This window comes from Uloborus diversus, chromosome 9 (assembly GCF_026930045.1).
Source record: "Uloborus diversus isolate 005 chromosome 9, Udiv.v.3.1, whole genome shotgun sequence".
Taxonomy (NCBI): Eukaryota; Metazoa; Arthropoda; class Arachnida; order Araneae; family Uloboridae; genus Uloborus; species Uloborus diversus.
Window position 1 is genome coordinate 24,950,638 of NC_072739.1, and position 12,655 is coordinate 24,963,292.

A 12,655-nucleotide genomic window follows, 5' to 3' on the forward strand; every position below is an offset into this window, starting at 1 on the left:
ACAAAACACTCTTTTACAGAAGTCCATTAACTGTTGCACAGTTAAACATTTTGTCAAGCAATCGGCTAAATTGTTCTTTCCATTAACATGAATTAACTCAAATTTCCCATCTTTTAAATTTTCTTTAACGAAAAAATATTTAATGTCTATATGTTTAGTTCTTTTATTTTCCACAAAATTCTTAGAAAAATAAGTAGCACTTTTGCTATCGCAATAAACTGTCGGCTTTTGAAAAATAACTCCTAAATTTCTACAATCTTTTAAGATTCGTGAAAGCCAGATTATTTCTTTTACTACATCTGAAATAGCAATAAATTCAGATTCCATGCTGGAAAGAGCAACTGTGGCTTGTTTTGACGATAACCAAGATATTGGAACTCCGTCTAACGTAACTAAAAACCCACTTACTGATTTTCGATCATCTCGATCTGAAGACCAACTTGCATCTACGTATGCTTCAACATTAGAATTACTAGCTTTAGATAAGTCCAAGCAATACTCTTAATTTAAAACTTGACACAACATTTTCCAGTGAATTTTGGAAGGAGATTTACAATACTTAGATAGTAAAGATACATGAAACATAATATCAGGCCTAGTTCTCGTGGCTAAAAACAAAAGACTACCAACTAAAGATCTATAAGGCACATTTTGAATTTCTTCCCCCTCTGCACATTTTTGTACAATTACACCGGGGTTTAACGGAACTTTTACATTTTCCTTTCGAAACTGATTGAAAACAGAATCTAACTTTTCAATGTAAGATTTCTGATGAATCAGTAAATGACCATCATCCATACATTCGAATTCAACCCCTAAGAATTTTGAAACTGCCCCTAAATTTTTTATATCAAACTTTGATTTTATTAAATCAATTGCACGATTCAATAAATCGTCATTTAAAGCAAATACCGCTAAATCATCGACATACAACAAAATTATAACTTTCCAATTTAAATGAAAAACACAATTACAACTCGACAGCTTTTCGAAATGTAATTCCGAAAATACTCTATTTAATTCATGAAACCACTCGCGCCCTGATTGATGTAGGCCATACAATGCCTTTTTAAGTTTCATAACATGATTTTCTTTACCCCTCGTTACAAAACCTTTTGGTTGTTCCAAATATATGGTTTCTGTTAAATTTCCGTACAGATACGCACATTTAATGTCCAGATGAGCATGTCTCCAACTTTTTAAGGCGACCAGAATTGTAAAGAAAAATCTAACTAATGTAAAGCTAATTACTGGTGAAAAAGTATCAAAAAAATTTATTCCTTCTGTTTGCCTAAAACCGAGTGCAACCAACCTTGAACGATATATCCTAATTGATTTATTAGTATCTGTTTTTAAATTGTACACCCATTTACAACCCAAAACTTTTGTGGCTTCCTTTCTCGGAACCAACTCGTAAACACCGCGAGATTTTAACATATTTATCTCTTCAATCATAGCTTTGAGCCATTCATTTCTTTCTGAACAGTTTTGAGATTCTTCAAATGTTAAAGGAAGTTTAACTTCCGCACAATGAATTTCAACCTCGCTATCACTCGAATGTTCAGCATTATCACTACTAAGAATTTCTTCATTTAAATCTTTCTTTGAAAAATCAAAATCTTTGGAATTAAAGGGAATGTCATTATTTTTGCAATAATTTTCGACTGCTTTTAGACTTCTAAGTCTAATTTTAGGCTCAGGATAGTAATAAATGTCTTTTCGACCTTCAGATTTACCTCTATTTCTAGTTTTTACTTTCCTTTCCCAGTTTATTCTTTTTATCCCACTAGTTTCACCTTTATCTGGAATATCCAAGGAAATTTGAGTTTCCTCATCCGAGAAATCACTTTCTGAATTTAAAATTGACGCTGTAATAACAGTTTCTTTTCGCTTAGATTCAGTTTCATATCTATGTTTACTTTCGTCAAATTTTACATGCTTAGTTTCAAATACATTTCGCGTACCTGGTTCCCATATCCTATATCCATATGTTTTTACTGCATAACCTACCAATACACCGATTCCAGCATTTGGTTCGAATTTACTTCGTTGTTCTTTTGGAATATGGTAATACGCGGTACTTCCTATAGTTTTCAAGTGTCTTACCGAGAACTTTTTATTGCCCCAAATGTTTAGTGGTGCTACATTTCCTAAACTTTTATGCGGAAACCTATTTTTCAAATAGTTTTGCGTATGAGCTAATTCAGCCCACAATGATTTTGGTAAATTAGTTTCACTTAACACTGCTCTAACACCTTCAATAATTGACCTGTTCAGACGTTCCGCTGTCCCGTTCATTTCTGCGGAATAAATATTAGTACGTTCAATTTTAATACCTTCCGACTTTAAATGATCTTCAAAATATTTAGCACAAAACTCAAGCCCATTATCAGTACTAATGCGCTTAATCCTTTTGTCAAACTGTCTTTCCGCTTCTGCTTGAAATATTTTAAAATATTTAAACGCTTCATTTTTATGCTTAAGGAAATAAATATTGGCATATCGAGAATAATCATCTACAATACTTAAAAAATAACGCGAACCTGCTAAAGATTTTACCGCAGTTGGGCCAAATAAATCTAAATGAAGTAGTTCCAAAACACTATTAGTAGTAATTTTATTTATACTTTTAAAACTAGCTCTAGTGGACTTTGAAATTTGACAAGTGTCACAAATTTCAATCTTACCACTTAAGTTTTCTAAACCATAAACATTTTCAGATTTACTGAAGCTCTTTAAAGCTTGAGCATTTTGATGCCCATATTTCTTATGCATTAACATAATTGAGTTTTTCTCAGTAATACAAATTTCAGAAGTTTTTACACTTGAATTTGCTTTTAAAATGTAAAAATTGTTTACCAAAGGTGCTTCTACGAAAAATTGACCGTTCGCTTTTCTTATTACAGCTTTACTGTTTTTAATTTTTAATGAAAAACCAGCTTTGTCAATTAATCTACCAGAAATCAAGTTTCGCGACATATTTGGAGTGTACATTACATTTTTCAGTAAAAGAGTTTTATTACCTGACTTTTGTATAATCTCCAAAGAAATGTCACCCGAACCACAAATATGTGTTGTTCCTTCCGCAATTATAGCTTTTGAGTTAGGAAAACTTTTAAAGTCTTGAAATAGTTCTAAATCAGCACAGAAATGTTCTGTTGCGGCAGAATCTACCGCGAATTCAACAGTTTTTGTATTTGCTGTCATTGCTCCGGCGAGAAAAGAACTTGCATCTCCGTCCTTCTTTCGGAAATTGGAATTTTGGACTTTCTTTAGTTTTCCGTGATTTTCCGTAACCATATCTTGTTGACCTTTACGTTGTTCACGCTTCCAGTTGTTGTAGTTAGAATTATTTTTCCTTTTCGGACAGTTCCTAGAGTAGTGCCCTTCTTCTCCGCAAGCGAAACACACATTTTTTCTGTGTCTGTCGAAAACAAATGCAGTTTGCGGGAATGTTGAAGTTTCTTTTGGATTCTCCCTATGCTGAAGTCTATCAAATTCAGATATTAAGGCTTTTCGCACATTTTCAGAGGTAAAACTTTCATCCCTCAGTTGATACAGTTGAATTACAACATTGTCATACTTCGGAGATAAATTACACAGCATCTGATACGCTATTTCGTCATCTTCCACTTTTCTTCCGGCAGATTCCAAGTCTTTTGCAGCTCGAAAAATGCGGCCGATAAAAACAGAAATATTTTCGTCTTCTTTTAAATTTAGTTTCGTGAATTCCGAACGCAAAGCGGCAATTCTAGCTCGAGTTGTAGGTTCGAACACTTTGCATAACGAGTCCCATGCTTCTTTTGCACTAGTCGAGTCTATGACCAAATTTTTCAGTTCCTCGTCCACAAGCAGGCAAATTGTTGACATTGCTTTAGAATCGCGTCTTTTCCAAGATTTCGTTTCTTTTTCGTCAGCACCTTTTGCCAGAGTCTCCGTACCGTCTACTACGCTAAACACATCATAGTTCGTTAATAACATCTTAACATTGAACTTCAAACTTTTATAGTTGTCTCTGTTTAGCTTCTGAAACTTAAATACGCCACTTTCCTCAGCGTGCGCCATTGTTACCCAGTAATGAATAGAAGTTATTTCTCACTGCGCTATTTCCAAACTCAAACATTTTAGGTTTAAACCACGCTCTGCTGCCATTTTGTTAGCTTTAAAAGCTATGCGCAGTATTTTTCCGTGGATCTTACGTCTAATAAGTAATAGACATGAACCAATTTTTTGAGTCAAGAGACGACCTCTATTTTATTTCAACATATACAGTAATTTCCGGAAGAAACGCCGCATCGCCGGAAGCGCCGCACCCCGCAAAAATCGCTTCGAAAAAAAAAGAAATGCTCAGAAGCGCCGCATCATCGTAAACGCCGCATACTAAAAATTGAATTTTCAATGGACTTACCTTTATACAAGCAAAAAAACAGCATAAATGATCAAGTAAATAAAATGCAGGGATTGAAAGAATTAAATTATATTTAGAAAAACAGAAAACACAATACAAGCAAATATATACATTTTGATGAAAATAACATTTTAACAAATTTTGATACGTGAACAAAATATATTACGGCAAAAATTCCAACTTAAAATCCATCAAAATCAGATTCTTCAGTGTGTGAAGTAAACAATTTTAACATGTCCTCATCAACGCAAGTGATGCGAGGTTCTGGCTCATCAAGATCATCAACCTCGTCGTTTTCATAGGAACAAATGCCGGATTGTTTGAATCCTGACACTATTGTTTTTTTTTGTTACACAGTTCCACGCAGTTGACACCCATTTAGCGACTTCTTCGTACGTGGCTCGGCGCATTTTCCCTCCTTTGGTGAAGGAATGCAGACCCTCAGTCATCCATTCCTCCCACTGTCGTCGCATTTCCGCCTTGAACGCCTTGTTTACGGATAAGTCCAACGGCTGTAAAACTTTTGTCATGCCGCCAGGAATTACGGCCAATGTGGCCGATAGAGCTTTGCACTTTAGTTTCACACTATCTAGCAGGTGGGAACGCATACTGTCCATCACAAGAAGTCCTTTGGGCTGGAAAAAGGCTCCTTTCCGGCGCCGCCAAACAGTCTCTAGCCACTCCATCATCACCGCCTCGTTCATCCATCCTTTCTCGTTCGCGGAGATGATTACGTCACTCGGGAAATTCCCTTTCGGAAGCGTTTTTCTTTTGAAGATCAGCAGAGGATTTAGCTTCGTTCCGTCCGCGGCGCAAGCCAACACGCAGGTGAACGATGTTTTCTCATGGCCGGTCGTGGTGATGGATACACTTTTCACGCCGGTCTGGTCCACGGTTCGGTTTGCCGGGCAGTCAAAGGTGAGCGGTGTTTCATCCATGTTGATGATTTGGGAATGGTTGAACTTCCCAGCCGCGATTGCTTCCTTAACAAAGTCCAGGAAGGCAGTTTTTTTTTCTTCCCAGTCCTTAGGCAACTGTTGGCTTATAGTCGTTTTGCAACGAACCGAGATTTTGTGACGGGCCATGAAGCGATAACACCAGCATGGCCCGCCTTTGAAGTCGTCAAAGCTCATCAACTGAGCCATTTTCTTGGCTTGCAGCCGAATTTTAATGGTGGACACTGGCACGCCTTTTTCCCGCTGTTCCTTTATCCACGCCGCAAGTTGGGTCTCAAGCTGGGGCCATTTCACCGTGCCACTTCGTCTAGCACGCTTCGTCTTACGCATGTTTTCCAAATTGTCCTTTTCGGAACGCCAGCGACGAACACATCTTTCGTCGACTTCGAATTCTCTTCCAGCCGCCCGATTACCAATTTCTGCAGCTCTATTTATCACTGTCAATTTGAAGCCGGCAGTGTAGCTGCGATTTCGCTTAGGAGCCATCGTTAAGAAAAAAATCGAACGAACGAGAGCAAAGAAAGATCGAAGATTTAGCGCAACAAGTAACGAGAAAGAACGAATGCAAATGACGTCGCGCGCTTTCTCCTAGCACGCCACCGCCGAAACAGGTGTGGATGAATCCATTTCGTTGAACAGGTGGGGTGTGGACAGGTCTATTTCACGGAATGAGTTGGAGGAGAACATTAAAAGTGGAGAGTGGAGGAAACCTTTTCCCTTCGCACGGAGGAAATCTTTTTTTTTTTCCCTCCCGTGCTTGCTTGTTCGGACTCGCGGCTCGAAAAATTTGTTTTCGCTCGTAAAGGCCGCATCGCTACAAGCGCCGCAGCTGAATAAAATTTTACTTTTAAACACGTATGCGCCGCGGCGTTTCTTCCGGAAATTACTGTATATAAAAAGGTAATTTACATAAAATTTAAATTAAGAGTAAAATAGTGTTGCCACTCTTTGGCTATATAACAAATGTAAATTAAATTAGGATGGAACTGTGAAAATAATTAGTGGTCTAACAAATCGTTTATCCAACTTGATAATCCAGTCATTGAATAAGGTGGCCACCATCCACGCTTTTTTATTGGGCGTGTATTCAACTGGCAAAGTCCTTACGTTCTTAAAACACCAGGGTTTTAAACTCTTCCCTATTACAAATAACGGTAATTTTCCAGAACCATCTGAATTACAGGAAACCAATACCGTGATTCTGTCTTTAGAAATTTTCCCTCCAGAACATGACTGTCCTTTAAATGCTAAAGTTTTGTTGGGTAAGCATCTATAAAATAACCCAGTTTCATCGGCGTTGAAGATATCTTTCGGGTCGTAGTCTTGAATTATGGAGGGAAACGTGGATTTCAACCATTCGTCGGTCATAGTGGGTAAAACATTGGTTCCCCGCAAACATTTTTCAGAACAATGCTCTTCCTTTTCTTAAAGCGCTCCAACCAGCCTGGATTTGCCGAGAACTCGATTTGCATTCCTTTCGCCATTTCATCAGCCTTTTCCAACAACAAAGGACCTGATATCGGAGCATTCTGTGACCTAGCTTGCTTGAACCAAATCAGCAAACCTTTTTCCAAATCTTCGTGTTTTGCAGTCCTCATCCGTTTTCTCGCCGTCTCAAACATACTGCACTCAAACATTGCCGAAATTTGATCCCTGTTCTTTATTATTGTTGATAGAGTAGAATTGGCTATGCCAAACTCTTTGCAAATTTCTGTATTACTCCTAAGTTTTTCATCCTCTGCATTAATTAAATCCATCTTCATTTTTAAAGAAATGGCCGTTTGCTTCCGTTTCTCAGCCATTGTGCCCGTAAAACACGAAAACAGAGTTCAGACAAGAACCACAGAGTTTAGATCTTTGCCAAAATTAATGTGAAATTTAAGTTTCAACAACCAACCTAACGAAAAAAAGAACAGTGCTAAATGCGTGTTAAAATGCTTGGGAATTTCTTATCCTCGAACTCTTGACATTTCTTTCTCTGTAGAAGATAAGGATTCTATTCATTAGAGAGGGAGTGAAAGATCCCTGTTGAATGGGGACAAAAGCATGGTCAAAAAAGGGGCTGTAAATGAAGAGGAACCGGCCCCAAAGCAGAATACTTTGTGATGTTCTGCAACGCAAAGTGATTTGCCCAAAATTGTTCTGCAAGTTAAATTCGTACTTTATGTATTTCCTTCAGAATGTTATCAAATACCGTTTTCTCATTTTTGCGCATAATCCATTGCAATTTAGAATTCAGTAAAATACAACCAAATTTTAAAACATAGAAACAAAGTTTAATGTATACTTGAGTACTTATATGTTGTCTTCCTTAAGTACATCAGCTTAATTTCTTCTGGATTGGAATGGAGAAACGTAAAATATTGCACTCCTACTAGCCTTTGACAAAAGGCTTAAATATCAGCAGAACAGAACAAGTTGTAATAGCCCCTCATCGTATAAAGGTCATGCCAGATTTACCCATAGACATTGGTTTGGCCCTGAACCAGCTCCTCGTAGCAACATATGTAAAATCAATCAGACAGTGTTGTATACCCTATCCATGCGTCCTCTCCGATTGTCCAAATTTCAATCGTATTTGTTTCAAATTCTTTAATCAATTTCATTCTTTGAAGGAATTGTTAGGGGGCACATCCCATTGAAAATTTCTCCTTTCCGTCAGGAGATTGGATTTCTGCTTTTAACTTAGTATTTACCTTCTGTTTTTGTTTTCATCTCTTATTTGTTTTGTTCTTCATGGTTTTCCTTTTTTTTTCAAAGGTGGTTTTTCTGTTTATTTTTCTGGTCTATTATTCAAAATTTGAAACTTCGTTCATGTGTTGATTTCGGCAAAAGTTTTCAAAATTTCAGATGCATGTTTCTTAAATTCCAATTTTTGACTTTTAAACAATCGTTTGGTGCAGCATAGCCTATTAAGGCTCTTGCATCCTGAAAACTCCATCAGTCAACTTAATTTTACTTAATACCATGGCAAAGGCATGGAATTCATTGTTTTGTGAATTACTTTTGATGTTAAGTATGTAGACATATTTCCTCTATGAACAAAATGCTTATGGAAAAATGGTCCATACATAGATATTAGTCCAGCTTTTAAAAGTTTTCTTAAAGAATTATGCCCAGTGGAGGGCCATTACATGAAATGAACATCCTTTGGTCTGTTGTACCAACATTAATTTCATTCCCATCATTTGTATTGGGTCGTTTAAAAAAAATTGTCGATTTTAGACCCCCATGTTTCACAGATAGCTTCTGAAATAGGAACAGAAAATGTATGAATAAAAAAATTAAGAAAGTTTGGGATCTGTAATTTCAGTTCCAATATTGACCTTTTTAAAATCATCTTTTCTTGAAAAATATCTCCATTTTCTTTGCATTGATTAATGTTGTCTAGCATCCAGTCAAAAAAGATTTTGTATTCAAAAAAAAAGTTGATTTTTTTCTTCATCAGGAGGAGGAACACATGGAAAAGATTTTATTGTTTCGACAAAATTGAAAAGATCCATAACTTTATTTTCAGTGTTTGAACTAGGGAAGATCAAATGGGAAAAATGAAAAAGGGATTTAGCTGCAGAAGTTATTATGTCTATTTGTTCTTTCTTTTCAAAGTACAAACAGCATTGGTGTAGTAGTGAATCAATGTATTTTATTATTTCTTTGAGATCATGGCAAAATTTAAAAATAAAAGAACAATCATGAGTTGATCGCAACTTTTTTGAGCTTATTGGGAGGTCTGGCATTGGAAAACCCTGAAATGTGCTCTCTTCTGAAAACATTGATGAGGAAAGCCTTGTATATTTAAAAAATGCATTAGGTAAGGATTCTATATATTTCTTAACTTTCAGGATCTAAGCAATCACAAAGGTTTGATAAATGATACTTAATTATGAGTAAATATTCTTTTAAATTATTTATGAAATTTATGTAATCCCAAGGAAGATGGTCACTCTGTTGGATGCATTTGGAAGTATCTGCTAATGTGCAAATAATGTCAGCAATAATCAATATGCTAAAAATATTTTTTTTTGAGATGAGTTTATCCCTTAAACTTTCATCTTCAATCCCTTCACTGGCTGAAACTAGTGCCTTATAGTCTTTCACAAAAGTTTTAATAACATTTGAAGAATGAGAAACAAATTTCATTGTTTTAAAGATCTTTGGTTTATAAAAAACATATCCAGTTCTTGAGCACACTTACTTGTTCAGGCATTCATAGGATGTGCCCCACATGAATTCCTTCATGCATGAATTTATAAATGACAAACAATCATGCATTAACCTATTACTAGAATGTACCTGCACTAATTCGAGTCTGTGCATGGGATCCCAAGATACTGAAATATCTTGACGAACTAGGACTTCTTTAAGATGATCTATCACACCTAATTGAATATATTGCCCGTCTACAGCAAGTCCCACTAAATGATCTCTACACTTCCGCGATTCTCTTGCGCAGAAACGTTGATTGTTTTCAACATGATTTTAATTACTGTAATTTGTACTGCAAGTTTCTTCCCTGAAGTTCTGCGGCCGAAATGTGGGGGAGGGGGGGGGACAGAACTTCTAGTAACGCCCGCTCTTCCGTGATTCTCTCCTGCAAAAACGAAAATTGTTTTCATCATGATTTTAATTACTGTAATTTGTACTGCAAGTTTCTTCCCTGAAGTTCTGCGGCCGAAAGGGGGGGGGGGGGCGCAGAACTTCTAGTGACGCCCGCTCTTCCGCGATCCTCTCCCGCAGAAATGTTAATTGTTTTCATCATGATTTTAATTACTGTAATTTGTACTTGCAGTACACTGCAAGTTTCTTCCCTGAAGTTCTGGGGCCCCTCAGAACTTCTAGTGAAGCTCGTGCATCCGCGATCTTCATTTTGTCTCTTCTATCCGAGGTGAACACAATCTCTTATGCGAGGCACTTACGCAGGTGCGATCGACATACCGCACTCCCGGCGCCTAAAAGCGTTGTCTAAGGCTCCCAGACATCGAAGCGATTCGGCGTAGCTTCGATCGGTCGGTTCACCTAAAAATAAAAACGGCAACCTTTTTTTTTTTTTTTTTGGTTCTCACTTTTTGAACAGAATTGTTCTGCAGCCTGGCTTTCTGTTCTGCGACGTACGTCGCAAATTTAGCAGTATTCTGCTTTGGGGGGAACTGGTTCCCGGAAATTCCACGAAACTGTTCCATGAAAAACTCTTCAGTGACTTGTAGCAAACTGGCCACTGAAGATCGAAAATGTAAAAAAAATTTTGTGTTAAGCGAATTTTGTTTCATGTTAAAAGAAAAGAAATGTATTAAATTGCTATGTACTCTGTCCGGACCGCGATATCATTTCGTATTAACCGATTTTTCATGTGAAGCGTTTTCGTGTTAAAAGTATTTCACGGTAGATTAAAAATGCCTAGTTGAAAGTTAAAAGTTGATCAGAAATAACAGAATTTTTAAAAAAATACTAAGCACTTTTCATGACGCACTCAAACGGACAAAATAACCTTTCTGGGTCAGAAAGGACAATTTAAGCATACCTGTTGTTTTCGAAAATTCCGAGAAAATGACATCACAAACGAAGGAAAGTGCGGCTCAAGTCATGAAAAGAATTTCTTTTCATTATCTGTGTTCAAATATGCATATTTTTCTTATTGGGAAAGTTTGTTTTAAAATGACTAGAACCGCACTTTTCTTCGTTTGTGGTGTCATTTTCTTGGAATGCAATGTATTGTGCTTTATTTCACTTGGCAACCCTGCAGCGGGCTGAGTAATAATTTTAAATTTGTGCAACAATTTATGAAATTTAGAACTGCCAGAGAAATAGTTTTTATTGCCGGTATCGAAGATTTTAAAGTACGACCATTTGAGGTTAGCGAGGTAAGTGGGTCAATAAGAGATTTTCGTTTAATGTCAGCAATTAGGCCATAGTTTTCCAAAAAATCAGCACCAATTATTGGTTTACTGACATCTACAACTATAAAATGCCATGTGAATTCCCTTCGTAACCCAAAATCTACCGCTAGCAATTTTGTGCTGTAAGTCTTAATATTTGAATTATTCACAGCGGAAAAAACAAGATTGCTTACTTTATGATTTTTAAAATGAAATCTAGGCATGCAGCTGACATCACTACCCGTATCGATTAGAAAACTTGAACCTGTATTTACGTCATTAATGAAAAGTCGGCGATTTAAATATTTCTGTACGGTTGACGCCGCATCAACTGACATCTTTACTTATTTTTTTCTGGTTATAACTACATGGGGGTCTACACTTTGTTGCATTCTCCAAAAAAGTCCTATGGTACCAGCAACAATTTTCAGAACTACCTGAGTTATAATTAAAACTTTTACTTCTTGACTGCAATTTAGAAAACCTCCCAATTTTGCTCCGGGATCTGCGAACAGATAATTTCTGAACCTGCTCAGTTAAACCCTCAATTAGGCTTTCCAAAAGAGAAATTCTAGAATTTTCAGCTTGAGAGGAGGGAGAATTCACTACGGATACTGACGGAAGAGTCACTACCTCAGAAATTTTATCAGCCATAAGAGCTAACTGCGATAAACTTTCAGCACTAATTGCGAGAATAGACTGCATATTTGAAGGAAGGTGACTTAACCGTAAATTTTTCAAAAAACTATCATCTAGTTTATGGTTACTTAATTCCCGTATATCATGCAATAGCTGTGAAGGTTTTTTATCCCCTAGAGTTAAGTCTTGTAACAAGGTTTTAATTTTCTTATTTTCAGAATGCTCAAACTGTTCAATTAATTTTTCTTTTAACTTAGTATACGGATTTTCCGCTGGCGGTGAATAAACTATTTCCGAAACATAAGTTAAATATTCAGAATCAATGGAAGCAATTAAATAACTATATTTCGTTTGCTCAGTCGTTATGCTTGCTATCGAAAAATTTGCTTCTAATTGAGCAAAATACAGTTTCACATTCAAAGGCGAAAAAATAGGCATTTTCATACCAATCCTATCAATGCTAGTCTCTACTTTGGATTCAGTCATTTTACTACTAGTAACCAAGACAAACAAAATGTAAAATCACTCACGTTGGTTGTCCGCATTCAGTCCTATAATAGGTCACCACTGTCGCGAGGTCCAATTGGCCGTGAACATGAGAACATATGAAAAATACTTGCATATTAAATAAAATTCTTTTATTTACAATTTAAAAATATAGACGTCGTACATCCTGCCACCAGTAGGCATGCAAGTGGGAGACAGAATCTAGCAAATAAGCGACTCACTTTATAAATAAATGTTTTAGCTGTTGCCACTCACTCGGTGGCTAAACTGTT

The 12,655-nt window shown here is 36.6% G+C and overlaps 1 protein-coding gene across 1 annotated transcript in view; it reads left to right on the plus strand.

Moving 5' to 3' along the window:
• LOC129229385 (ruvB-like 2) overlaps positions 1–12,655 on the plus strand; it is a 75,160-nt gene that overhangs the window by 35,247 nt on the left and 27,258 nt on the right. The window lies entirely within an intron of this gene.